Raw genomic sequence first — 26,366 nt, forward strand, 5'->3', positions numbered from 1 at the left:
CTAGGTTATCTTGCGCAGAGACCCCTATCTTCTCTGGAAATGGAGGCCTAGTCCAGAGTAATATAAAACCAGAGAAATTGAATTGTAAAAGGATTTTTAATGTATAAATAAGTGCTAGAACTTGTAAAATTCATAGAAAATTCATTTTTAGTCCAAATTAATCTATTCCAGTTTCTAAAATTTTGTAATATTATTGTTTATCACTTAGAGTCTCTGTTTTGACATGACAACAGTAAGAAAATTAATTCCTCACTTAATCTTATTTCAAGTACATAAAATCTTTGGAAATTCATAACTTAAAATCCATAAATCCAAAATTAATGATTCATGTTCCTAGGATCTTATTTTAATGAGTAGATTTTTATTATGTATTTTGTTTATATGTTTGGTGTGATGTTAATTTCTCCTTTATATTGTGTTTGTTTGCATTGTGGCGAGTAGAAGAACCTGTGAGTGAGGATCCTGGTGCCCTGCAGATAGAAGTAGCTGAGCAGGAGCTCATTGAAGGCAAGTTGTGCCCTTGATCCACTTTTGTTTACCCAATAAAGTTCCTTAATATCACTTATTCATGCATAGGTTTAATTTTGATGGAACCCAATAGATCACCCTAGTCTGTTTATCATTTTTCCCTTGTTTACCCCTGAATCATTTGGGTAGATATGCTATTGTTTTACATGGTTTTGAGTTAATATTTCATTATATCCCTGTTTCAATTATTTTGTTATTTTATTTATGTTCATGTCAAGATCATTAATGTTAATTGGAACATGGAGCTTAACTTGAGAAACACATGCCACCACAAGGGTGCAATGGGACGCCGTTGGCTGAGTAATTAGGAAAGCTAATGGAAGACTACCTTACCCGAAAGGGGCAAGGGCAGTAGGGGAGTTGCATGTAGGGAGGTTCTCGGGTTGATTTTGCTGCGATGGCTGTCAGACGAGGGATTCTTGCAAGTGCTCTTCCTATAAACTGTAGCGGGTTTTCGGAAGCTAGTGGAACTTTGTAAAAGCCTCGTAGTGTTGCCCTGCCTCGCTTCCTTGGTAGAGGTGTATGAGAGTCGCGATCCCTTGGCAGATGGGTAACATGACTTGAGGGTACAGGGTACAATCTCTGCAGAGTGTACACCTGGTATACTAGCCAAGCTCACGGTCATGAGCAGCTCAGGACTCTCGCATGATTAATTTATGGAACTTAAATTCAATTTGTCATTTGCATTGCATGGGATCATTTATTAATTTTGTTCTATTGTTCTTATTATGGTTTGGTATTCACTTACATTTAGTAACTGCTAATAAAATTTGACCAACTTATTAAAAGCAATGCTCAGCTTTAACCCCTATTGTTGATCAGCCTTACACATCACACGAACTCCCACCTTTGGTGAGTTCATGCCCACTGGTTTCCCCACAACTTGTTGAGTTATGATCATGTGTGAGCTCACCCTTGCTGTCTCACACCCCCCCCACAGGAGAAGAACAGGTGGTTCAAGAGGAGCGACACAACGAGGAGTTTGATCTGATCTAGGTGGTGTTTCCCAGTTGACTTATCGGCGCCAAGGATGATCCTTAGTTCATTTTATATTTATCTTTTATTTTGTAATAAGACATCTGCTATGTAATAAATACTCTGATGTTATTATGACATTTATCTCTATACACTCTGTTATTATATATGTTGTCTTCTTTGGCGCATGTATGAGATGCACCCGGCTTTGTTCCTTAAAGCCCGGGTGTTACAAATACCAGGAAGGGAGGACTACCAGGCAACAGCAAACAGAAATTAATCCTCCAAATCCTCCAGCGGCTGGAACCGATCCAGTGGTTGCCGCCCAAATGCTGGTACTACAACATATGACAAACATGGTTAACGAAATGCAAAATCAGATAAGGCAAGAACGCTAGGAAATACGTCAGGACCGGTAGGAGATGCGTCAAGAAATGAGGCAACCACGGTTGGAAAGACAACAACAACACCCACTACCTCCACCACCACCAGTAGCTCCACTAAGCCATATATATATATAGCTATTTGTAAAACCTAAATGTTACTTTAGTTAGTAGTTGGTATGATACTATTTTAGGAGGAATAATAAGGTCTAATTGACCCTATGTGTTGCTAATAAATTATGCATCATGCTGAGATTTCTGTTAAGGAGGGTAGGATTTGCATGGCCCAAAATTTGTATAAGGAATAATAATAATAATAAAATAAATATATGAAGAAATAAAATAGCAAATTAGAAAACATCTCAAATTATACTTGAGTGTTGAAAATTGAAGCTTGAATTTTGAAAACCAAGAATTATTTTTAAAAAGAAGTAATAGAAAAGTTTTTTATTCAACTAAATTATTATGCATATCATTAAATGATGCACCATAAGCATTTATTTACATGAATATTTAATTTTGAAGTAACTTTTACTTCTTATCCCACATTCAAAGTATTATTTTTCTAAAAAGAAAGAAAACAATATGAGTGTTTTTCATATTTCAAACATTTACCAAACAAATAAATTAATTAAAATAAATATATATCTATTGCATCATAATTGTTTTTGAGTATGTATTAAAAATTTGAATACTTAAACTTTATTTTGGATTCGAACTTGAAATTTGTAAATCAAATGAAAATATAAAATAGAAAATGAGAAAGGAAAATGTTTATGGACCCATTTATTCCTCCCCTAAATGAGTGACAAGAAAAATAATATTAATATAAATAGTAGATGTTTTCATTAGGGAGATGATTGATATTTGGAATTTGGAAATTTGAATCTGAAATGAATTGGAAATTTGGAAAGGAAAATAGGAAAATAAAACAGAAAATAAATAAGAAAAGAAAAGGGGATTTACCTGCGCCTGGGCCATTTACTTCCCAGACCGGCCCATTCTCTTCTCCTTTGCGGCCCACTTTCCCTTCCTCCCCTCGACCTAGCTGGAGAAATGGCGTCGACACGCGGGCCCCTTTCGTCAGTTCCACAAACCGCACGCGGCCTGTGAACGAAACCAGTGCTACCCTGAGGACCCTACGCGTCAGCGCCGTCTTCCACCCGAGTTGCTATCCGCGCGACGCTGACTCACTGGTTCACGGGACCCACTGACCAGTTCCTCCTACCTTGCTGCCGTGATCTCCATGCGCACGACGCCGACCTCCCGCAACAACCTTGATCGAGATCGGCGCTTGCCCCGCGAATCCAGCCGTCCATGCGGGTCCAACATCGAACCCCTTCGGATGACCATAAAATGGGACATCGGGACTTTGCCTTTCCCCTTCTTGTCGTGCACTTCCACCATCGCCAGGCACTACTGAGGAGAGAAAGAACGCCGCTGCCATCCCTTTTTCTGCTACGCGTCGCTCGGGTTCCGGAGAATTGCTCATTGCGTGTGCCAGTACGTGTGCAAGTCAGTGGAGTCGAAGGAAGGAGTGAAACACCGGAGCACCGGCGGGAATCGCTCGCCGGAGTGCTATCCTTGCCGCGGATCCGCCCTACATCGTGGTTGGCCCTGCTCTGGTCTTCGTCTCTAGTGAGAAGCTATCCCATTGATTCAGTTTCGTTTCCTCTGCGCATAGCACCGATCCCATCTGAGTATTACGCACCTGGGCGCCAATTCGTGGGTCACGGCAATGGCACCGCCGTAGTGCGAGGGCGCCGCCGCTCCGCTCGGTCTCGCAAGAAGGAGGCGATTGGGTGACTGTCGATTTCGGTTTGTGCGCGTGAGATCTGATCACATAGTAATGAAGCCAGGTCGTCGGATTGAAAGCGAATGGATACGATTCAATCATGGAGATACCGATTCGAGTATGCGTAGGATCATTGTTGTGGCCGTTGATCGTGAAAACTAGGGCCAGAGTTGGATCTCGCGAACATAAAATCCGAATCGTAGGTGTCAGATCCGACCGCCGCTGAAGCATACCGTTTTGGCTTAGGAAGATCTAATCTGGTCTGTCTGGTGTCTATCGAACGGGCCCAAATCGACCGTACCCCTTCGCTGGGCACGAATTGCAAAAGAGACCCCTAACTTAATTGGAACCAACCCGCAGTTCATTGCGACTGTGTATTGAGTCGTAGAATATTTCGTGCAGAACCCCTGAGCTTCTCGATATTGTAAGCACAGTCCAGACAGTTAATAAAACCCAAGAAATTCAATTCAGAAATGATTTTCAATATAAAAATAATTGCAGAAACTTGATTAATCTCTAGAAAATTCATTTTAGCTCTTTTTTAATCCATTGCAGTTCCTATAATTTTGTATTAATATTGTTTATCACTTAGTAACTCTGTTGGAACATGAAACATAGACTAAAATTGATTACTTAATTTATTATGTACCAAGCACATAAATAACTTTAGAAAATCATAACTAATTCATTTTAACTCTGTTTCAATTCGTTCAAGTTGCGTTAGCTTCGTATAAATATTTACTACACACTAACAACATTAATTATACCATGTCGCGTACTTTTATATTTATTTATCCTATGCCTACTAGATTAGCTCTTCTAAATCAAATCTAACATGTCCATAATTATAGTTTGATTAAAATATGATCTCTAGTTAAGTTATAATCTAGATTAAAGTTGAGATAAATATTTATAGAATATGCTCTCATATGAGGTATACTAATCAATTTATTATATGATTTAATATTCAAATCACATAGATCCTGTGTAAATCATAACTCGGTAACCGTAGCTCCGAATTTAGTGGTTCTCGAACCCATGGTCTCGTTACGACGCGTAGATTATTATTATGCAGTTTGTTCTTATATTAGGTGTGATGTTAATTTTGTCTATACCATGTTTGTTTGTATTGTTACGACTAGCAGTGAGGTCACGAGAATCTGAGGATCATCATGGTACCTGGAATCTCAAGTCCCAGGCAAGTTGTGTCCTTGACCACTTTTATTACCCAATAATATTCTTTAATACCACTTATTCATGCATAGGTTTAATTTTGATGGGACCCAATAGGTCACCCTAGACTGGTTATCCTTTTTACCTTGTGTATCCCTGAATCATTTGGGTAGTTATGCTATTGCTTTACATGGTTTTGGGTTAAGATTTCATTATATCCATGTTCCATTATTCTGTTATGTTATTTATGTTCATGTCAAGACCATTAATTTAAATTGGAACATGGAGCTTAACTTGAGAAACACGTGCCACCACAAGGGTGGAATGGGACGCCCTTGGCTGACTAATTAGATAAGCTAGTGGAAGACTACCTTACCCGAAAGGGGCAAGGGCAGTAGGGGAGTAGGAATGCAGGGAGGTTCTCGGGTTGATTTTGCTGCGATGGCGGTCAGACGAGGGATTCTTGCAATTGCTCTTCCTAGAAACTGTAGCGGGTTTTCGAAAGCTAGTGGCACTTTGTAAAGGCCTCATAGTGTTACCCTGTCTCGCTTTCTTGGTAGAGGTGTATGGGATTCATGACTCCTTGGCAAATGGGTAACATGACTTGTGGGTACAGGGTACAACCTCTGCATAGTGTAAAACCGGTATACTAGCCGAGCTCACGGTCATGTGCAGCTCAGGACTCTCGCATGATTCAATTATGAAACTAAATTCAATTTTTCATATGCATTGCATGGGATTATTTATTAATTTTGTTCTATTATTCTTATTATGGTTTGGTATCTACTTATATTTAGTAACTGCTAATAAAATTTGACCAACTTATTAAAAGCAATGCTCAGCTTTAACCCCTATTGTTGATCAGCCTTACACATCACATGGACTCCCACCTTTGGTGAGTTCATGCACATTATTCCCCACAACTTGTTGAGCGATGAACATATGTGAGCTCACCCTTGCTGTCTCACACCCCCAACAGGAGAAGAACAGGTGGTTCAGAGGAGCCACACAACGAGGAGTTTGACTTGATCTAGGTGGCGTCTCCCAGTTGACTTTATGGCGCCAAGGATGGACTTTAGTTCGTTTTATATTAATCTTTTATTTTGTAAGACTTCCGCTATGGAATAAGTACTCTGATGATATTGTGACATTTATCTCTATACACTTTGTTATTATATGTGTTGTCTTCTTTGGCGCATATATGAGATGCACCCGACTTTATCCCTTAAATCCAGGTGTGATAGCCTCGTCCTTGCGCTGGGGCTATCTGGCAGTTCTGATTGGTTGCTAGGGCAGGAAGGCGATGTGCCTGATTGTTCTGCCTCTAGTACTGACTTCCTACCGGTGGACTATGCTGGCGGTACTGCTGCTACTGCTACTGAGAGAACTAACTCTGGAATTGCTGCTGGTGCGGACGCTGGTTCTAGTGCTGATATCCTTGCGGGTGACTCTGCTTGAACTACTGGGGTGGATTTCTTGAGAACGGGGACGACTGCTGCGCCCGGCCTACGGTCCACCAATCTTGCGTTTCCGATCTTCCACCTCCCGGTGCTTCCTCTCAGTCAATATAGCCCTATCAATCAGATGTTGGAAGGTAGGGAAGGTATGGTTCATCAACTAGTAGTGCAAGGGGTCAACCAAACCTCTCAAGAACTTGTACTGCCTCTTGGCATCAGTGTTGACATCCTCGGGTTCACAGCGAGATAGTTGCAGAAATTGCAGGGGACACCCACATTTTGGTGACAATCATTACAAAAATACAAATCCATCACAAGTTCACCATGACAAACATAGAGACACATGATAATCAAACTACCTTGACTAAATACGATTGATTAAGATTAAGACATCTAACTTAAACTAAACATTTATTACAAACTTCGACACTAGCGACCTAAGGCTCCAAGTCTATCTTGGTTCTGCAGTCAGGAGTGCCATAAGCATGATGACCACGGGGTGGCGAGCGGTAAGGGTGCTGAGTACCAACAGGGGCGGGGGAACCATCCTCTTGATGGTGGCACTGCACGCGCTCAGCACATAGCTCCACGATCTCCGCACGAACCTTGCCCAACTCGTCAAGGGTGTGGTACAACTCGGTGTTGAGCACGGCGACAAGGTTGACCATGCTGCTCAACCTAGGATTGTCGTTGTTGGGGGCCTGCTTCGTCGCCGAAGGTCCCATAAGAAGAAACACCTTCGGAAGACTGGCTCAAAGCCAAAGCTATCAATCAAAGGGCTTCAAAATACATTTCCAAATGCACCGACTTAAAGATGAAATGACCAATCGGCCCGTGATAACTTGTATTATGATTGTAAACCTTTGTAAAGGACATGAATGTAATTTCTCAGAGGCTGCGTCATGTGCCTATAAATAGATGAACAGTACCCCTGTACTGTTCACGCTATCTTGTATTCGCTTGTGCACAACGCTCGGATTTTTGCCTTCTGTCAAGCCGAAGGTATAAATGTAATTAAATATCGTATTTAAATATCCAAGTTTATATAATGAAGACATGTGAATGATATTATATGTTTGTTCATGTTATCTTTCATGTTTCATATGTTTCGCCTTTCATTTTCCTATATCATAATGATGAAGGTACGTCCTTCATAACCTTCGTCCAAAGATCGTTATATCCTAAGGGAAATAATGCTTCGAAGGACGAAGGACATTAACATTTAATACTTTGTGTTGCCTTGTTCTTGACTCATAGTATTTGAGAACAATTCCCCAACATTGGCGCCCACCTCCGGTGAACTCACTTCCACTTTTGAGCTGATGGCTTCGTCCAAAACCAAAGCTGAAGCTGCTTCGGCTATGAAGTTGGTGCTCCCGATAACAGGCGGGTCATGTTCAGAACCGACCAACAAGAAACAGAAGGAGGAGGCTCAGAGAAGGGTGCAGCATGTTGGGGTGCAGGGACCCTTTATCAAATCAAAGTGGTCCCACATCCCAATCACCTTCTCCCAGGAGGACCTTTAGCTCAAGGATTACCCTCACAATGATGATATGGTTATATCTTGTGTCATCAAGGGATTTCTGGTCCACAATGTTCTGGTTGATACAGGCAGTGTAGCGGATATCATATTGGCTAAAGCCTTCAGACAGATGCAAGAGCCAGAGGACAAGATTCATGATGCTACACACCCTTTTTGTAGCTTCGGAGGAAGGCAGATTGTAGCACTTGGCAAGATCACAATGCCAGTGACCTTAGGATTTGTCCACAACACAAGAACTGAACAGGTTGTTTTCGATATTGTTGACATGGAATAGCCCTACAATGCAATCATTGGTCATGGGACACTTAATGCTTTCGAAGCAATTCTTCATCCAGCATACCTATGCATGAAGATACCTTCGGAACAAGGGCCTATTGCAATTCATGGAAGTCAGGAAGCTGCCAGGAAGGCTGAGGGAAATTGGGCAGACTCAAAAGCCATCCACAATATAGATGGAGCTGAAGCTTGTGAGCAGTACAAGTACAGGAGAGAGAAGGCTGCTTCGGCTGATCAGCCGAAGCCCATGCTTCTATGTGAAGACATAGCAAAGCAGAAGGTACTACTGGGGTCTCAATTATCTGAAGAGCAGGAAAAAACTTTGATAAGGTTTTTATTCAACAACAAAGATGTTTTCGCATAGTCAGCCAATGATATCTGTAGTGTCAACAGGGATGTCATTGAACATTCACTTAATGTCGATCCATCCTTCAGGCCCAGAAAGCAAAGGCTTCGGAAAATGTCTGATGATAAAGCCAAAGGTGCTCGGAATGAAGTAAAAAGACTTCTCAGTGCTGGTGTCATCAGAGATGTAAAATATCCAGAGTGGCTAGCCAATACTGTTATGGTGAAGAAGTCTAATGGAAAATGGAGAATGTGTATTGATTTCACGGATCTCAACAAAGCCTGTCCGAAGGACGAATTTCCATTACCAAGGATAGACTCTTGTGGATGCAGCAGCTTCTTCAGAACTTATGAGTCTTCTGGATTGCTACTCAGGATATCATCAAATATGGATGAGGAAGGAGGATGAGCCAAATACTAGCTTCATAACTCCCAGTGGAACCTATTGTTATCTTCGGATGCCTGAGGGGCTCAAAAATGCTGGAGGCAGTTTCAGCAGGATGACGGCCAAGGTCCTTCATTCCCAGATAGACAGAAATGTGCTAACATATGTTGATGATATCATAGTAAAAAGCACGAAGCAAGAAAATCATATCACTAATTTGCAACAAACATTTGCTAATTTCAGACAAGTTGGCCTGAAATTAAATCCTGAAAAGTGTGTCTTTGGAGTGAAGAAGGGTAAGTTCCTTGGCTGTCTGGTTTCAACGAAGGGGATTGAAGCTAACCCAAACAAGATCGAAGCCATCCTTCGAATGGAACCACCGAGCACAAAGAAGGGGGCCCAACGGTTGGCAGGAAGACTGGCTTCATTGAATAGATTTATATCTAGATCAGCAGAAAGAAACTTGCCATTCTTTGAAATACTAAAATCAGCCGAAGTCTTTCAATGGGGCCTAGCTCAGCAGAAAGCCTTCGAAGAACTGAAGCAATACTTGATTGATATAACAACATTAACTCCACCCACGCCAGGGGCTCCGTTGCTATTGTATGTGGCAGCTTCGCACTCTGCAGTGAGTGCAACGCTTGTGCAGGAGAAATTGGAAGGACAAATCAAAAAGCAAGGCAGTATACTTTGTCTCCGAAGTTCTAAGCTTATCAAAGAAAAATTATACAGAATTGGAGAAGGTGTTGTATGCTGTCTTAATGGCCTCCAGGAAGCTTCAGCATTATTTTCAAGCATTCCATATAATTGTTCCTTCATCATAGCCTCTGAAGGATATCATGAGGAACAGAGAAGCTACTGGAAGGATTGGAAAGTGGGCTGCAGAACTCAACGAATTCAGCATTGATTATGTGCATAGATCCTCAATTCAGTCCCAGTCGTTAGCAGACTTCATCGCTGACTGGACGCCAGGGGCTCAGGAAGAAGAAGCAAATAAAGATGCCGAAGCTTGGACAGTGTTCTGCGATGGTTCCTGGGGAACCTTCGGGGCAGGTGCGGCTGCTGTCTTATTTGCACCTTCCAAAGTCAGAACGTGCTATGCAATAAAGCTTTATTTCAGCTGCACGAATAATATTGTTGAATACGAAGCTTTGCTTTTGGGGCTTCAGAAGTTAAAGGCAATGGGGATAAGAAGAGCGGTCCTTAAAACCGATTCCCAAGTTATTTCTGGTCATGTTGATAAGAGTTGCAGGGCAAGAGACCCGAAGCTTGAGAAATATCTGGATATAGTTCAAAGGTTGGAGGCTTCTTTCGAAGGTTTTTCTGTCAAGAATATTCCAAGAGGTGAAAATGAGCATGCAGATTTGCTAGCCAAATCGGCGGCTCAGGGGATCCCTTTACCTTCGGAAGTATTTTTTGAAACAATAAAAGCACCTTCGGTTGAACTCATGGAGAGAGCAGTACTTACTATTTCTCCAGTACACAGTGAAGATTGGAGGACTGAAATCATATCTTTCCTCCAAGGCAATTGTCTTTCAAGTGACGAAGCTTATAACAAGAGAATGGAGGCAAGGACAAGACCATATGTGATAATAGAAGGGGAATTGTATAAACATAGAGTCTATTCCCCACTCCTCAAGTGTTTATCAAGAGCTGAAGGTATTGAATTAATGAAAGAGATACATGCAGGTCTGTGTGGATCTCACATTGGGTCTAGGCCCTTGCTGGGAAAAGTTTTTCGACAAGGATTTTACTGGCCGAAGGAAGCTTCAGATGCAGCAGAGCTAGTCCAAAAATGTGAAGGCTGTCAAAAATGTGCAAGAGACCAGAAGCAACCTTCATCTCTCACTCAATTAATACAGCCCACTTGGCCATTGCAAAGATGGGGCCTCGATTTGCTAGGTCCACTTCCACCAGCACAAGGCAATTTAAAATATGTTGTGGTGGCGGTAGAATATTTTTCCAAGTGGATTGAGGCGAAGTCTTTGGCCACAATAACTTCGGTCATAGTCCAGAAATTCTTCTGGCAAAGCATTGTTTGTCGCTTCGGCGTGCCGAAGGCTATCACTGTAGACAATGGAACACAATTTGATGCCGAAGTTTTCAAGGAATTCTGTGATCAGATTGGCACGAAGATTCATTTTGCATCAGTTAGACATCCAGAGTCAAATGGACTTGTCGAAAGAGCAAATGGCATTTGTTGGGGCGAAGGCAAAGGCGCCACCCCTCGCTCGAAGTCTTCGCTGATAACCGCTGGTCAGACAGAGACAGAACAGGCAAGGACACCCTTCGCTTGATCGGCACCGGACGAAGACCGGCGACGAAGTCATCCCACAGTGCGGCCTCGTCCAGCTCAGAGGCCCACGTGCGTTCCGGCCCATTGTAACGGGCCCTGCGTGGCCACCGCCGGTTACGGGCCTAACCTGTAAAGGCATCCCTGTAATTACAGTCTTTAACCCCGCTTTATGGGAATATTCTAGGGATAACCTAGGTAGCTGAGGGCACATGCGTCCTTAGCACAAGGCGCTGGGCGCTCAGGTACCTATAAATACCCCTGTACAGTGCCCGTGGGAGGCCAGATTAACAGAGCTATTGCCTCCTAGCACGTAACCCTGTTGTCACCACTGTTCACCCTTGTTGGCCTCCTTGCGATTGAGAGCAAGTTCCAACATTTGGCGCCCACCGTTCGTGCTACGATAAAACCACCCGCGATGGCACCCAAGAGAGCTAACCCGAAGGCTGACGAGGTTGCGAAGGCAGCACTGCTCGCCGCAAGTAAGGGCAAGGCCCTCGCTCCCGCCCCGCATCCACCGCACCACGCTTACCAACACCATCAGGAAGTACAAATCGTACCTCCTCCACCCCCACCACCACACCATCAAAACATCCCCCATGCCCCAAAGCAGGAAGACTTCGCCGATCAACCATATCGCGGAGTCATTCACATGATAACTGGGGGGTCCAGCACTGACTTCGACACCAAGCGGCAGAAGCGGGATCACTACCGCATCATCAACCATGTCGCCGTCACTGGCCCAGTCGTGCAGACAAAGTGGTCCCATGTACCACTAACCTTCGACGCACGAGACATCGACCTGCGCAGCGCCCCCCACATCGATGCTATGGTCATCAATTGCAGCGTGGCAGGCTGGGACCTACACAAAGTCCTAGTCGACAACGGCAGTCAGGCGGACATCATCTTCCTTCACGCCTTCGACCGCATGGGTATAAGCCACAACCTGCTCAAGCCTTCGGACAACCCGTTGTATGGCTTCGGCGGCAAGGGCACCTTTCCCGTCGGCAAGATAGAGTTGCCCCTCTCCTTCGGTGTAGCACCCAATGCCCGAAGTGAGCAAGTGACTTTCGATATCGTGGATATGGTATATCCATACAACGCCATCATGGGCCGGGGCTCCATCAATAAGTTCGAAGCCGCCATCCACGGACTGTACCTATGTATGAAGATACCAGGACCGCTAGGCGCCATTACGGTCTACGGCAACCAGCAGACGGCGCGCAACATAGAGCAGGACTTCGTGCCCGGTCAGAGGAATGTGCACTGCCTCACGGCCCAGCGCGAGGTCTCTGCGCCCGCCAGGCCAACCGATAAACAGCACGACAAGGCACAGCTGCAGAGCCAAGACGGGACCAAGACTGTCCCCCTCGATCAGGCCACGCCCAAGCAGACAGTCACTATCAGCGAAGACCTCACCTCGCATGAAGAAGAGAAACTCCTCTGCTGCCTGTCCAAAAATAAAGATGTCTTCGCCTGGTCCGCCCTCGACCTGGTCGGAGTCAACCGATCCATAATTGAGCACAGCTTGGAACTCGACCCTTCGGTGCGACCAAAAAAGCAGAGGCTTCGTAAAATGTCCGATGAAAAGACAGAGGCCGCCAAGGCGGAGGTGCACCGCCTCCTAGAGGCTAAATTCATCGAGCCAGTGGCTTACCCCACGTGGCTCTCCAATGTTGTAATGGTGCAGAAAAAAAGCGGGAAATAGCGAATGTGCATAGACTTCACCAGTCTCAACAAGGCATGCCCAAAGGACAATTTCCCGTTGCCACGGATCGACAAAATAGTCGATAGCGCGGCTGGATGCGAGGTCATGTCACTCCTCGACTGCTTCTCCGGCTACCACCAGATATACATGAAGGAGGAAGACAAGGCCAGCACCAGCTTTATAACACCCTTCGGCACATATTGCTTCATCAGAATGCCGAAGGGACTCAAGAACGCCGGGTCCACCTTCTCCAGACTCACCAAAACAGTACTCGAAGGGCAGGTTGGCAGAAACATATTTGCATATGTGGACGACATCGTCGTCGCCAGCAAGAACAAGGAAGATCACCTCGCCGACCTCGCCGAGACATTCGCGAACATGCGAGACGCACGACTCCGCTTGAATCCGGAAAAGTGCGTCTTCGGCGTTCGCCAAGGCAAAATATTGGGCTACCTGGCATCACACCGCGGCATTGAGGCCAACCCAACCAAGATCCAGGCCATCGTAAACATGACGCCTCCGCAGTCCGCCAGGGACGTCCAGCGTCTGACAAGCAGATTGGTCGCTCTCAACAGATTCATCTCCAGGTCCACCGAGCGAAGTCTCCCCTTCCTCAAAACACTCCGCGGTGCAAAAGACTTCGCCTGGGGACCGGAGCAGGCAGCGGCCTTCGCCTCACTAAAACAGTACCTGTCGGAGCTGGCAATCCTCACAAGCCCCGACTCGTCGCTCCCCCTATTGCTCTACGTCGCGGCTTCGCCGCATGCAGTCAGCGCGACACTTGTGCAAGAGCAGACAGTTGAGGGCGTGGTCAGGCAATCCCCTGTCTACTATGTCTCCGAAGTACTGACACCGTCCAAGTGCAACATGACAGAGCTGGAGAAGATTGCCTACGCAGTCGTTATGTCTTCGCGCAAGCTGCGCCATTACTTCGAAGCATTCAAAGTCCGAGTCACCTCAGACAGGGGACTCGGCGAATTATTTAGAAACCCGGAGGCATCGGTGAGGATCGCCAAGTGGGCAGCCGAACTATCCGGCTACCACATCAGCTTCGAGCCCAGGACAACCATCAAGTCACAAGTCCTGGCAGACTTCGTCGTCGACTGGACTGGGCCAGTAACACAACCAGACCCGTCCACAGAGAAGGTTTGGACTATCCATTGCGACGGCGCATGGTGCCATGCGGGGGCAGGCGCCGCTGCAGTCGTCACTTCACCAGCCGGGGTCAAGCACAGATATGTAGCGCGCCTCAGCTTCGCTCTGGAATCCGACAGATGCACAAACAATATAGCAGAATACGAAGCAGTCATCCTCGGCCTCCGCAAGCTAAGGGCCCTCGGAGTCACCACCTGTATCATCAAGACAGACTCCAAGATAGTTGCCAGCCAGGTCGAGAAAGACTACGCAGCAAAGGACCCCGCACTTATGCAATACCTCGCGGCCATCCGAAGCCTCGAGAGACAATTCAAGGGGTTCACCTTGAAGCATGTGGATAGGGCTAAGAACGAGGAGGCCAACGCATTGGCCAAGGCTGCCGCCAGGGGCGAGCCCTTGCCCTCCGACGTGTTCTTTCATACCATCGGCACGCCGGCTGTCCGGAGCCCCGAAGGGCTCCAAATAACTAATGACAACGAGGGCCACCGCATAGTCAACCTAATCATGACCGAGGACTGGCGGGCACCAATAACCCTGTTCCTACAGGGGTACTATCATCCAAACGACGTCAGCGAGGCCAAGCGCCTCAGACATCGAAGCCGGGACTTCGCACTGATTGAGGGCCAACTCTACAAGAAAGGGGTCAGTCAGCTAATGCTTAAGTGCGTCACCGAAACCGAAGGCACGCAGATCCTACGTGAAGTCCACAGTGGCACGTGCGGCTCGCACGCAGGGCCAAGGGCCCTAGCTGCCAAGGTGATCCGCCAAGGGTTTTACTGGCCCGCAATGATCTGCGCCGCAAATCGGGTCACAAGGTCCTGCGAAGCCTGCCAGAAGTTTTCTCCTCGGTCAGGCAGCCCCTCGCAGTATACAAAGCTGATTGCCCATACATGGCCTCTCCAGCGCTGGGGCCTGGACATTGTCGGGCCCCTGCCCACCGCTCAGGGGAACCTTAAGTTCGCCTTCGTAGCCGTCGAATACTTCACCAAATGGATCGAGGCGAGGGCTGTTTCTACAATAACATCAAAGACTGCCCAAAAATTCTTCTGGCAAAACATTGTTTGCTGCTTCGGAGTACCGTCCGAACTAACAGTTGACAACGGCAAGCAGTTTGACAGCCAAGATTTCAAGGATTTTTGTTTCTCCATCGGCACCAAGCTTGCCTTCGCTTCAGTTTATCATCCGCAGTCCAACGGGGTCGTGGAGCGCGCCAATGGGAAAATCTTCACAGCTGTCAAGAAGATGCTCCTCGATGAAAAAAAAGGCAGATGGACCGATTTGTTACCTGAGGCAGTCTGGGCGCTAAACACAACTGAGTGTAGGGCGACTGGGTTCACTCCTTTCCGCCTTCTATACGGATCGGAGGCCATGACCCCGCAAGAAATAAAGCATGGGTCCCCGCGAACAGTTCCGTCAGCCGTCCCCGATGTGGACGAGCCAACTTCAAAGGATCTCATTGACGGAGACCGAGTCTTCGCCCTACAGGCCCTAAACAAATACCAAGCCCAGACCAAAGCATGGTGCGACCACGCAGTCATCCCGAGGGAGTTCAGCGAAGGGGACCTCGTACTCGTCCGAACAGCTCGGACGGAGTCCAGGGGCAAGCTGGAGCCCAAGTGGGAGGGCCCCTTTATAGTCAAGACAAAAGCTTCCCCCAGCGCTTACAGGCTCACAACGCCAAACGGCGAGGACCTGGAGCACTCCTGGAACATCGACAACCTCCGCAAATTTTTTGTTTGACTCATCAGGGCTGATTTCGCCCTTGTAATTCGCCAAAAAACAATCTTGTACCGGCCCGCACTCTTTTCCTCCCGGGGGGTGAGGTTTTTAACGAGGCGGAGCCATGTAATACATGTGAGAAAAATCCCCCGCAAAAACATGCGTCGAAAAAAGACCGCGACGACGGTCTTCGACATTCGACCAATTCGAGGTCACCGCGAGGCTAAGCGCTAGCCACCCTCGCGTGCGACAAATCCGCGCAGAAGTCGCCTAAGGGTGCAGCCGGACCAGCACAACAAGTGCGAAAAAACCGAAGTCTACCGCGAAGACTATCCGCGCAGAAGTCGCCTAAGGGTGCAGCCGGACTAGCACAACAAGTGCGAAAAAACCGAAGTCTACCGCGAAGACTATCCGCGCAGAAGTCGCCTAAGGGTGCAGCCGGACCAGCACAACAAGTGCGAAAAAACCGAAGTCTTCCGCGAAGACTATCCGCGCAGAAGTCGCCTAAGGGTGCAGCCGGACTAGCACAACAAGTACGAAAAAACCGAAGTCTACCGCGAAGACTATCCGCGCAGAAGTCGCCTAAGGGTGCAGCCGGACCAGCACAACAAGTGCGAAAAAACCGAAGTCTTCCGCGAAGACTATCCGCGCAGAAGTCGCCTAAGGGTGCAGCCGGACTAGCACAACAAGTGCGAAAAAACCAAAGTCTACCGCGAAGACTATCCGCGCAGAAGCCGCCTAAGGGCGCAGCCGGACTAGTACAACAAAAGCAGAAACGACAGCATCAAACCGTCCGCGCCAAGACCGACTATAATCACACCAGCACAGCATAACAAAACATACCAGACAAAGTACACAACGCCTTCGTAGGCACAGGCAAGCGAGGGCACACGACTTCATCGTACAAGCCTTTACACATATACAAGTGAGGGCGCCACACTCTACATCGGCTCAACCTTAGGAATAATTCCCATCTCCCTATAATTAAATAACATTATCCTAAGCTCCTCACCCGCAAAAAGACTTCGCAGTTCCCCCTCCCCTGTACTCGCGGCGGCCGGCAAAGACAACAGTTCCTGCCGACCAGCCCTACTCACACGAAGCCGAGCCCCTTCCTTCGCACTAACCCTACGCTTTGCAACCGCCCTTCGTCGTCGGCGCCCGGTGCTAGGACCTGGCACATCTTGCGCGTCCGCGGCGTGTGGCGAGGCCTCCGCCGCAGCCACGTCCAAGGCCGCAAAATAGTCCAAGTCCTCCTCCGACGACTCCTCAGTCCACTCAACCGAGCTCCCAGAGTCAGTAAAATCAAAAAACTCAGATGCAGATCCACCATATTCATTACCACCTTCCGCGGTCGAAGCCGCCAAAAATTCAGTAGTAGCGGTTGCGTGCGCAGGCCCAAAATCTTGAACCTGCGCAGCAACCAAAATTCAGCAACATATCCAAAATTCCCCAACCCTTTACACCCACTACGCCACCTGCGAAGGCCCTGACGCTGCGGGAGCCTCCGCCGTTGGCTCCGCCGCTGCTTCCACTGTTATTTCCGCCGCCACCGCCGTGGGATCTTCAGCACTCGGCGCAGCAACTGCGGGGGCATCAGGCGCGCCTTCGGCCACCTTTGGGGGCAGGTCTTCGCCGGCCGCAGCGGATGTGGGGGCATCCGGTGCGTCTTCCGCGGTCTCCGGGGTTGGCTCCAGGGCGACCCCAGACACGGCCTCCGCAGGGGTCGGCTCCGGGTCAGGCAGCGCGCTGTTCAGCGCCCCGAAGTCGTCCACCCGCTCGCCACGCGCCGCCTAAGACAAAACACACAAAATTCAGCAAACACACGCACAGCCCACATCCAGCAAACGCCAAACAAACGACAACGTTACCTGAGCCCTCGCAGTCTCGGCCCGCTCCCTGACCACCTCACAACCGTGCGGACCCCACATCCGGTCATAAAGGGCCCCGGCGGATTCCTTCACTATGGGGTCTTCGACCTTATAGACATCTCGCTCAAAATCTTCATCTGCCTGGTCGAAGACCTCGAAGTGCCGGCACCCTTCGCGGGAGAGTGCGTTCATCGCCCCCTCGCAGGTGACCAGGGAGGCATACGACATAAACCCCCCACGACAGTGGGGAGTTCCTACAGCTCCTCCTGCACCCATTCCAGACAGCGAAGCCCGGGCTCTTGGTCCGGCACGTCGAAGTCACTGGTCCGCGCACCCAGCTCACGATATGTATCCATAAGCTGCGTGCGCGTCCGTTCGGCCTCCGCGCGCATCGCGGCCTCGGCCCCCTTCACGCGGCTCTCCAGGGCGGTGAGCCGCTCCTGCAGCTGTTCGGCGCGCTCCCTGGCAAGATTGCCTTCCGCTCGCGCCAGTTTGGCCTCCGCCTGCGCAGCCTGCTCCTTGGCGACGGCCTCGTTGGTCTCCCTCCTCTCCCCCGCCAGTTGGCGCCGGAGGTCAGCCTTCTCCCTCTCCAGTGCGGCCACCTTGTCCGTCAGTTTACGGCACTTGCTGTCGGAGGCCGATTTTTCACGGACAGCGTCAGCATGTTGCGTGCGAAGTCTCTCGACTTCGGCAGACACAGATGCCGTGAGGGCCCCCGACGCAGTACGGCTGGCGAAGTCAGCCACCTGCAGAACACACATAAGGCCGTTGCCCAAAAAAAGGGGGGGAGAGAGTATAGCTCAGCAAACCTGACTCAGCGCCTCCGTCACCTCCTTCAGTCGGCGGGTCGCTGCGCCCGCCTCGTCCCTGACAACCGCGAGGGCCGACACCTCGCCTCCGGCGCCAAGGGCATCGCCCCTCGCCTTCGGCACTATGGCAGCCGTCGCGATCGCCGCGGCAGGCGCAACTATAGCAAGTTGGCCTTCGTCCGACCCTGCAACGTATCAACGAATTTTAAAAAAAACAAGCCAACGACTTACCACCAAGATAGTCGTCCACATTAATATCGGTGCCGAAGTCGGCAACACGCTTGCCCGACAACGGCAACGCTCGGGCCGCCTTCGCGACCTCCGCCACTCCGCTGACCGGAGGCACCACCTTCGTCGATTTGGAGCCTCCGGCGCCTGTCGTTGCCTCCGGCGCCTTGCTAGATGCAGAGGCGCCCGGCTTCGCCGCCAGCGGCGGTTTGCCTCCGCCGGAGGCCGCAACCTTTGCAGACCCCCGCTGCCTCTTCGGCCTAGCTTCATGAAGCCTGACAGCCGCCTGGCGTTTTTGCGCTGCCCCTTGGCGATCCTTGTCCATCACTGCCGACACAACAGCAGCAATATTCCGCCCGTAAGGAAAAACTCTCCATTCACGAACCATGCGAGATGTAAAACAGTCCTCGCCAGCCGCGCGGGGGATAGGAACATTCCTAGGCCAGCAACCCCCGGTAACCCTCAGCATCCGAGCCGAAGACTCCCGGAGCTCGGGCGAAGACATCCTTCCCCCCGGGGCCGCGCACGTCCTCATCAACTCTCTAGCAAAACTATCAGACACCCCAAGTCCTCCCATAGCAGTACCTAATTTTCTCTTTTTGGAGGAAGGGGCGGCCGCCGGCGCAGGGTCGTCTCCTGTCTCCACCACCGGCTTCTTTCCACGGTGGTCCGCGTCGTCTTGACCAGGATAGCCGTCGTACGGCAATTGATTTAATTCGAAAACCCTGTTCAAACGGTCATTTGACCCGCGGATATCAAAGCTGCGCTGGCCTTCCGTCCTCGGCACGTAACGTCCCACGAGCCGCACCGCCCCATCCTCTGCATCACGCACAAAGGCGGCCGGGTCGCGGTTTCGTAGATTCAGTGCGAAGGCAGGACTTCGCACCACCCTTCCACCGTGAAAAGGCATCTGGCGAGGGCACACTTCGCCCAACGCCCAGCCATGCGCCAAGGGCCACACCCCGTACGCCACGAACTCTTCAACTAAATCGCGCCCACTGCTCTGACCGGCGGCGCACCGAAGGGCCCCTTCGTTCGCATCCTCCTCTGCCACTTCAAAGGGCGGATACGCTGAGTAATAATGAGAGCACATCTCGGACACGGGGAGTCCCTCATGGCCTTCGACGGTACCCTCAGCAACGTAAAACCAAAATTCATTCCAATTGCCCCACTTGTTGCGGGCGCATGGAACCAGCTCCACTACTTGCATTGTGGTCTTGCCGGTCTTCGGCGTGAATGTGCATGACCCAAACTGAGCAACTTCGTCCCCAATCATCCTCTTCTGCCAGTGCAAACAATAATACTTCGCAAAAACTTCAACCGATGGCTGTCCGCCGTACGAAGTCGTCGCCTAGACATACTTCGACAGCGCCACCACGGCATTCGGTGTCAGCTGATGTATTTGAACGTTGAACCTACGCAGGACTTCACCAACAAACCGGTGCGCAGGCAAGCGGAGACCGGCGGCGAAGAACGCCTCGAAAACGACCAACTCACCCTCCGGCTCGGGGACTTCCTCCGTCCCCGGAGCACGAGCAACTCCGCCGCCAAAGTAACCCAACCGCTGCATATCTTGAACGCGGGCTGACGTCATCCGCGACACGCCAAAATCAACAGAATCGCCGGTGCGCAACTCCTCCGCCATCAAACTACTCAACGTCTCCTCAGACGAGGCGGCGGCCGGCGGCGAGGAATCGGCCGGCGGCGTAGCGGCAGCGGAAGAAGAAGAGGACGGCATCGCTACGTACCGTCGGCGGCGGCGGGCGGTCTGCTTCACTCGAGCCAGATCTCCGGCGAACAAGAGCACGGCGGGCAGACGAGCAGCAAGACGGCGGGCGGCTAGGGTTTTCACGGAGCGCGGAAGGCGAAGTTCAAAAAGCGCCGACCCCCGCCCCCTTTTATAGGCAGGGCGCGGCTCTTCGGGAAACCCGCAATCCGACAGGGCGCGGCGCTTCGGGAAACCCGCAATCCAACAGTACGCCGTCCATCAACGGTCACATCAAAACCCCCGCGGAACCACTTCGAGCGAGGGCAGCGTCTCCGCCATCTAGCGACGTCTTCGGCACCAGGTGACTTTGTCGAACTGGTCCCTCGGAGGGCAAATGTTGGGGCGAAGGCAAAGGCGCCACCCCTCGCTCGAAGTCTTCGCTGATAACCGCTGGTCAGACAGAGACAGAACAGGCAGGGACACCCTTCGCTTGATCGGCACCGGACGAAGACCGGCGACGAAGTCATCCCACAGTGCGGCCTCGTCCAGCTCAGAGGCCCACGTGCGTTCCGGCCCATTGTAACGGGCCCTGCGTGGCCACCGCCGGTTACGGGCCTAACCTGTAAAGGTATCCCTGTAATTACAGTCTGTAACCCCGCTTTATGGGAATATTCTAGGGATAACCTAGGTAGCTGAGGGCACATGCGTCCTTAGCACAAGGCGTTGGGCGCTCAGGTACCTATAAATACCCCTGTACAGTGCCCGTGGGAGGCCAGATTAACAGAGCTATTGCCTCCTAGCACGTAACCCTGTTGTCACCACTGTTCACCCTTGTTGGCCTCCTTGCGATTGAGAGCAAGTTCCAACAGCATTATAATGACGAGAATAATGAAGTTAATCTTCAATCAGCCCAGAGGAAAGTGGCCAGATGAGTTGATTAAAGTGGTGTGGAGCCACAACACAACAATATCAAGGTCTACAGGTTTCACACCATTCAAGTTATTGTTTGGTAATGAAGCTATAACCCCAGAAGAAGCTAAGGCAGGGTCAATTAGAACAGTAGCTTCGGCAGAGGACGAAGCCGATTATTCTGTGGCAAAAGATGCCATAGAAGGGACCAGACTTTAGGCTGTGGAGAATATTAATAAATACCAAGCCGAAACAATAAAATGGCGCAACAGAAAAGTCCGACTGAAAAATATCAAGCCAGGGCATTTGGTGCTTCAGAGAGTGGCTAATCCGGACACAGTAGGCAAATTATAGCTGAAGTGGGAAGGACCTTTTTTGGTAGTATCTTCGTCAAGGCTTGGTTCTTACAGATTAAAGGATATGGATGGCAAAGACATTCCTAGATCTTGAAACGCGGATGAGCTTCGACGGTATTATGTATAAATTGATGTAATCTTTTTCATTTTTCCATGGCACCCTTTTCCTTTCCAAAGGGGGAGAAAGGTTTTTAATGGGGCCATAGTTTGTAATTGTTTCTTTTTTATTCAGCTCTATGAGAGCAATATCCCCCAAAATATGTAAATGTAAAATCTGAGCATGCACCATCGAGTGCAGAGTAAAAGAAAAAACAGGGAGAAGCTCGAAAGTCATCCCTAAGGGGATGCAGAGCATGACGAAGCTACAAAAAGTCGTTCCTAAGGGAGCGCAGCATAAGTTTTCTGCTCAAAAGTCGTTCCTAAGGGAATGCAGAGCCAAATACCGCCGAAATATAAGGCGAAGCGCGAAAAGTCAACGTGAATACCGCCGAAATAGAAGGCAAAAAAGTTCAAAAGACGTTCCTAAGGGGATGCAGAACTTACACCGAAAAATAAGCGGTGCAGCCAAAAAATAAACGACAAAGAGATTTCAGTTATTCCTAAGGGAATGAATTTTGTGGATGAAGCTTCGAATGTGTGTGTTTGGGCATTCATTTGCACGATACATTACATCATACATTGCATTCATAAACATTCATTTAGACATACATTGGATCATCATCATTATCATATCATACAGATACAAACAGTTGCTTCAGCTCTAAGCATACAGTTTTAAAGAAGATTCATGCTTCGTTGTGTACGAAAAGAAGGGAATGTGTTTTTCGCCTTCGGCTCAAAAAATATAAGTTTCGGCCACATCAAAGCATTTCATACATCGATCGAAAGGTAAAAATATATTACAAGGTATGGACAAATTTACAGAGTAGAATCTGGTTCTTAAGTTACAATATTCTTTATAAAAGTTAATACAAGAGTTTTCTTAGAATTTTTCCACAGCTAGATGTTCGAGCTTCATCGCCATCTATTGAGCTTCGGATTGTCTGCTAAGCTTCGGCTCTGTGTTCTTCGGCTTCGTCATCCTGTACATATCAAAGCATTATAAGGAAAATTCAAGTTTCAAGGAAAAGGTAAGCACAAGGTATGATTTTATTACCGGCTTGAGGTGACTTCGAGCTTCGTCACCAGCTAGGCTTCGCCCACCCTTTGTCCATATTTGCTTTATAAATCTGTTTCCTATGCTTCGAGCTAGGCTGGGGATATCAATTAGATCTGCTGGTGATAAGCTGAAGTTTGGTCTATTAACAATCTTTCCATGCGTACAACCAGACTTCATGAAGGCAACAGCTGTGCCCCGAGAAGCTAGCAGGGCACAGAAATCACCGTGTCCAGCTATAACTTCATCAAGAGCATCAACTTCGCCCTTAATATGGTCAAAGGTCCTTGGTAGGTCTTCAACCGAAGGACTGAATTTTTCAGAGCTGGCTCCAACCGAGTTGAAGACCTGCTTTAGCCGTTGCACGCATCGGTTGCTGAACTTTAGACACTTATCTTGAAGTTCTTTCAATGATTTTTTGCAAATTTGAACTTTTTTCGACTTCAGCCTCAAGCTTCGTATCAAATTTCTGCTTTTCTTGTTCGAAGCTTTCTGATTTTGAGAGAAGCTCCTTATCCAACTTTGCAATTTTGGCTTCAGCTTCTGCTAGTAAGCCTTCCACTGTCTGAAGTTCGAAATCTTTCTTTTCAAGAATAGCTGCTTGATCTTTTATTTTGCTTTCTAAACCTTCAATTATAACTTCATGCTTTTTATCTTCAAGGTCCTGTTGCATCCTCAAAGCTTTACTCAATAACATACTCTGTACAGAAGCAACCTTTGTTAGAAAACACCTTCGTTGTTAAAAACAATAAAAAGTCGAAGAAAAGTTGTTACCTTGAAATTAGAATAGAATAAACTATCGACGATATGATGTCGTCGGTAGCGGCTGATATCGGTCTCAAGCTTCGGGAAACCAATACTCTTCGACAGAGTACCGATAACCTTCGCTCCGGTTCGGTCTCGAAGACAGCCTAAGCTTTCATCGTCAACACCGGCGAAGAGTAGCGCCCCTGGTTCATACCCACAGGATATGGCATAGTCTCTCAACTCTTCTTTCTCAGCTTTTGACAATTCTTGTCCAATTAAGTTTTGAAAGTTGAAATTTTCTTCTTCCGAAGCATCTTCGGTCGTCTCCTTCTCTTTCCCAGGCACTGTGGCCATGGTCTCTTTGGCGGCTGCAACAGCTTCTTCTGCAGCCATGTCCAGAAGTATTTTATCAATATTAGAAACTGTGCTTTCTAAATTTGCATCTTCGGCCGTTGCAGCTTCGGCAGTTGCAGCTTCAGTAGGTGCAACTTCGGCAGTTGTAGCGCTCTCGACAGTTGGTGTCTTTGACGCCGAAGATGGTGGTGGAGTTTCTTCAATGGCCTCTATCACAGTGATAATTCTTCGTTTTTTTGGCCCAGCAGACTTCTTCGTTGTCGAGGGCTCCTTCTTCTTCTGTAAAAGCTTTGTCAGATGTGGCCCTAGTGGACTTAGCTTGATAGGCAAGGATTCAGTCGTTACCTTTAGAATTTCTTCCATGTTGGCAGCAGAAGGTGTCGAAAGAGTTTCTTCTTCTATATTAGTCGCCTTCTGCTTCGGAGCCGCAGCCTTCCTTTTCTTCGGAGCAACTGCCTTCGGCTCTAGGCTCAATTTTCTTTTCTTCAGGATTTCTTCATCTTCTTTCACCATTCTAACAGCCTGTCTGCCCACAACACTAACAATTCTTTTTCTTTTTTGCCCTTCGGCACCCTTGTTCAATCGCTCATAGTCTGGATATTCAAAATTCAGGGTATCCATTACCCGATTCAATCTTTGCTTCGGTCGGGTGCCGTAGGATGCAGTCATCAACTGATCTTCTTTTCTCGTGTAATTGCCCAAAATCTCGTTGCACATAACTTTAATTGTATCCAACCATTCTTGGCAGGGTTCTTTGAAGTGTTTCTTGAACTTGAAATGATAGGGCAGCCGAACGAGTTCATTCTTCTTTTTCTTTCCTTCAAGCTTCGGCATACCCCATTCCCTCAGCGTTGGAAATACTCGGTTGGCCAAGTATTATTGAACTAAGTCCCTAGTTCCGATGTGTTCAGATACAACTCTAAACTCATACACATCATCTGGGCATGGTGCCCCTGGCGTCATGTTGCACTGAGGCCTAGTTAGCCCGAAGGTTAACTCCAACGGGCTCTGCACTAGCTTCTCCTTTTTCTCATCAATTTTAACATAAAACCATTCAGATTTCCAACTGGTCGGCCATTTAGTGCGATAGCTGACCACCGGTGTCTTCATGTCTTTGCGATAAGCAAAGTTGTAGCAGCCGAAGTTCTCATGCAGTCTGTCTTCCCTAGCCTTTGTTTGATAGTGAAGTTCATGTACTCGGCAAAAGGCTTCAGCGAGTGGCTCCACCCCTTGACTTCGGAGGGCCCAGATGTAAACGATGAGCCTAACAATGGCGTTATGGGTCAGCTGATGAAGGTAAATCTCAAAAATTTCCAAGACATCTCCAATCATCCCGTGCAGAGGAAATCTCAGCCCTGCTTTGAAGAAGCTCTTAAAGACCACCACTTTATCATTTTCTGGTTTCAGGACAGTTTCTTCCCCACCAAAGCGAATCAACCCCTTGTCGGCTTCTCTGAAGTAGCCTAGCTTCGTCATCATAGCCATATCAGCTTCAGACACAGTCGACTTTCCAAAATCCAAATGGCTGGGCTTCGATGGCATAACAGTGTTATAATCAATTTCTTCTTCACCAATATCACCTTCTTCAATGTCTGCCTGCTCCACTTCAGTAGCATGGGCGCCTTTGTCAGGAGCGCCCTCCGTTACAACTAGTCCCGACCGCCTCATAACTTCGGAGATCGGAGCAGTTTCAGTAGCTTCGGTTTCCTCTCCGTCGTGTGTAACCCTAGCTATTGAGCGCACTCTGGCCATTGGATGTTGAATTTCTTGCATTTTAATGAAGTTGAGTATTTTTGACGAAGCTCCCTCTTCTCACGAAGCTAGAGCAAAGTGATCCCTTGACTGAGAATACGGTGAATAAGCTTCGGCGGTGGTCAAATTTTTCGGCAGAACAACAGTACAATAGCAGTAAATGTTGTGGTAACTTCACAACTACCCGTCTGTTTATATAGTGCTGCAGGTGGGAAGGTGAATCGTCAAGTCGCTCGCACCCGCTAAACAGTCACCCGCACCCGCTGAACAGTGGACCATAGTGCCCAAGAACCTAAATCACCAGATCGCACGTACCCGTTGCATGGTGGGACCATCCTTCACTCGGAATATTTAAATCGTTTCCGGGCAACGAGCTCAGGGAAGGTGTTTTTCGGACCTTCGACATTCCGAAGCCTGAGAGAGTTTTTCATGGGTCGAGCTCATTACGAAAAACGATCTGGCACCGTGAAGGAGCTACTATTGGGGGCCTGCTTTGTCGCCGAAGGTCCCATAAGAAGAAACACCTTCGGAAGACTGGCACAAAGCCAAAGGTATCAATCAAAGGGCTTCGGAATACATTTCCAAATGCATCGACTTCAAGATGAAATGACCAATCAGCCCGTGATAACTTGTATTATGATTGTAAACCTTTGTAAAGGACATGAATGTAATTTCTCACAGGCTGCATCATGTGCCTATAAATAGATGAACAGTACCCATGTACTGTTCACGCTATCTTGT

The sequence above is a fragment of the Zea mays genome, chromosome 6 (genome assembly GCF_902167145.1).
Source record: "Zea mays cultivar B73 chromosome 6, Zm-B73-REFERENCE-NAM-5.0, whole genome shotgun sequence".
Taxonomy (NCBI): domain Eukaryota; kingdom Viridiplantae; phylum Streptophyta; class Magnoliopsida; order Poales; family Poaceae; genus Zea; species Zea mays.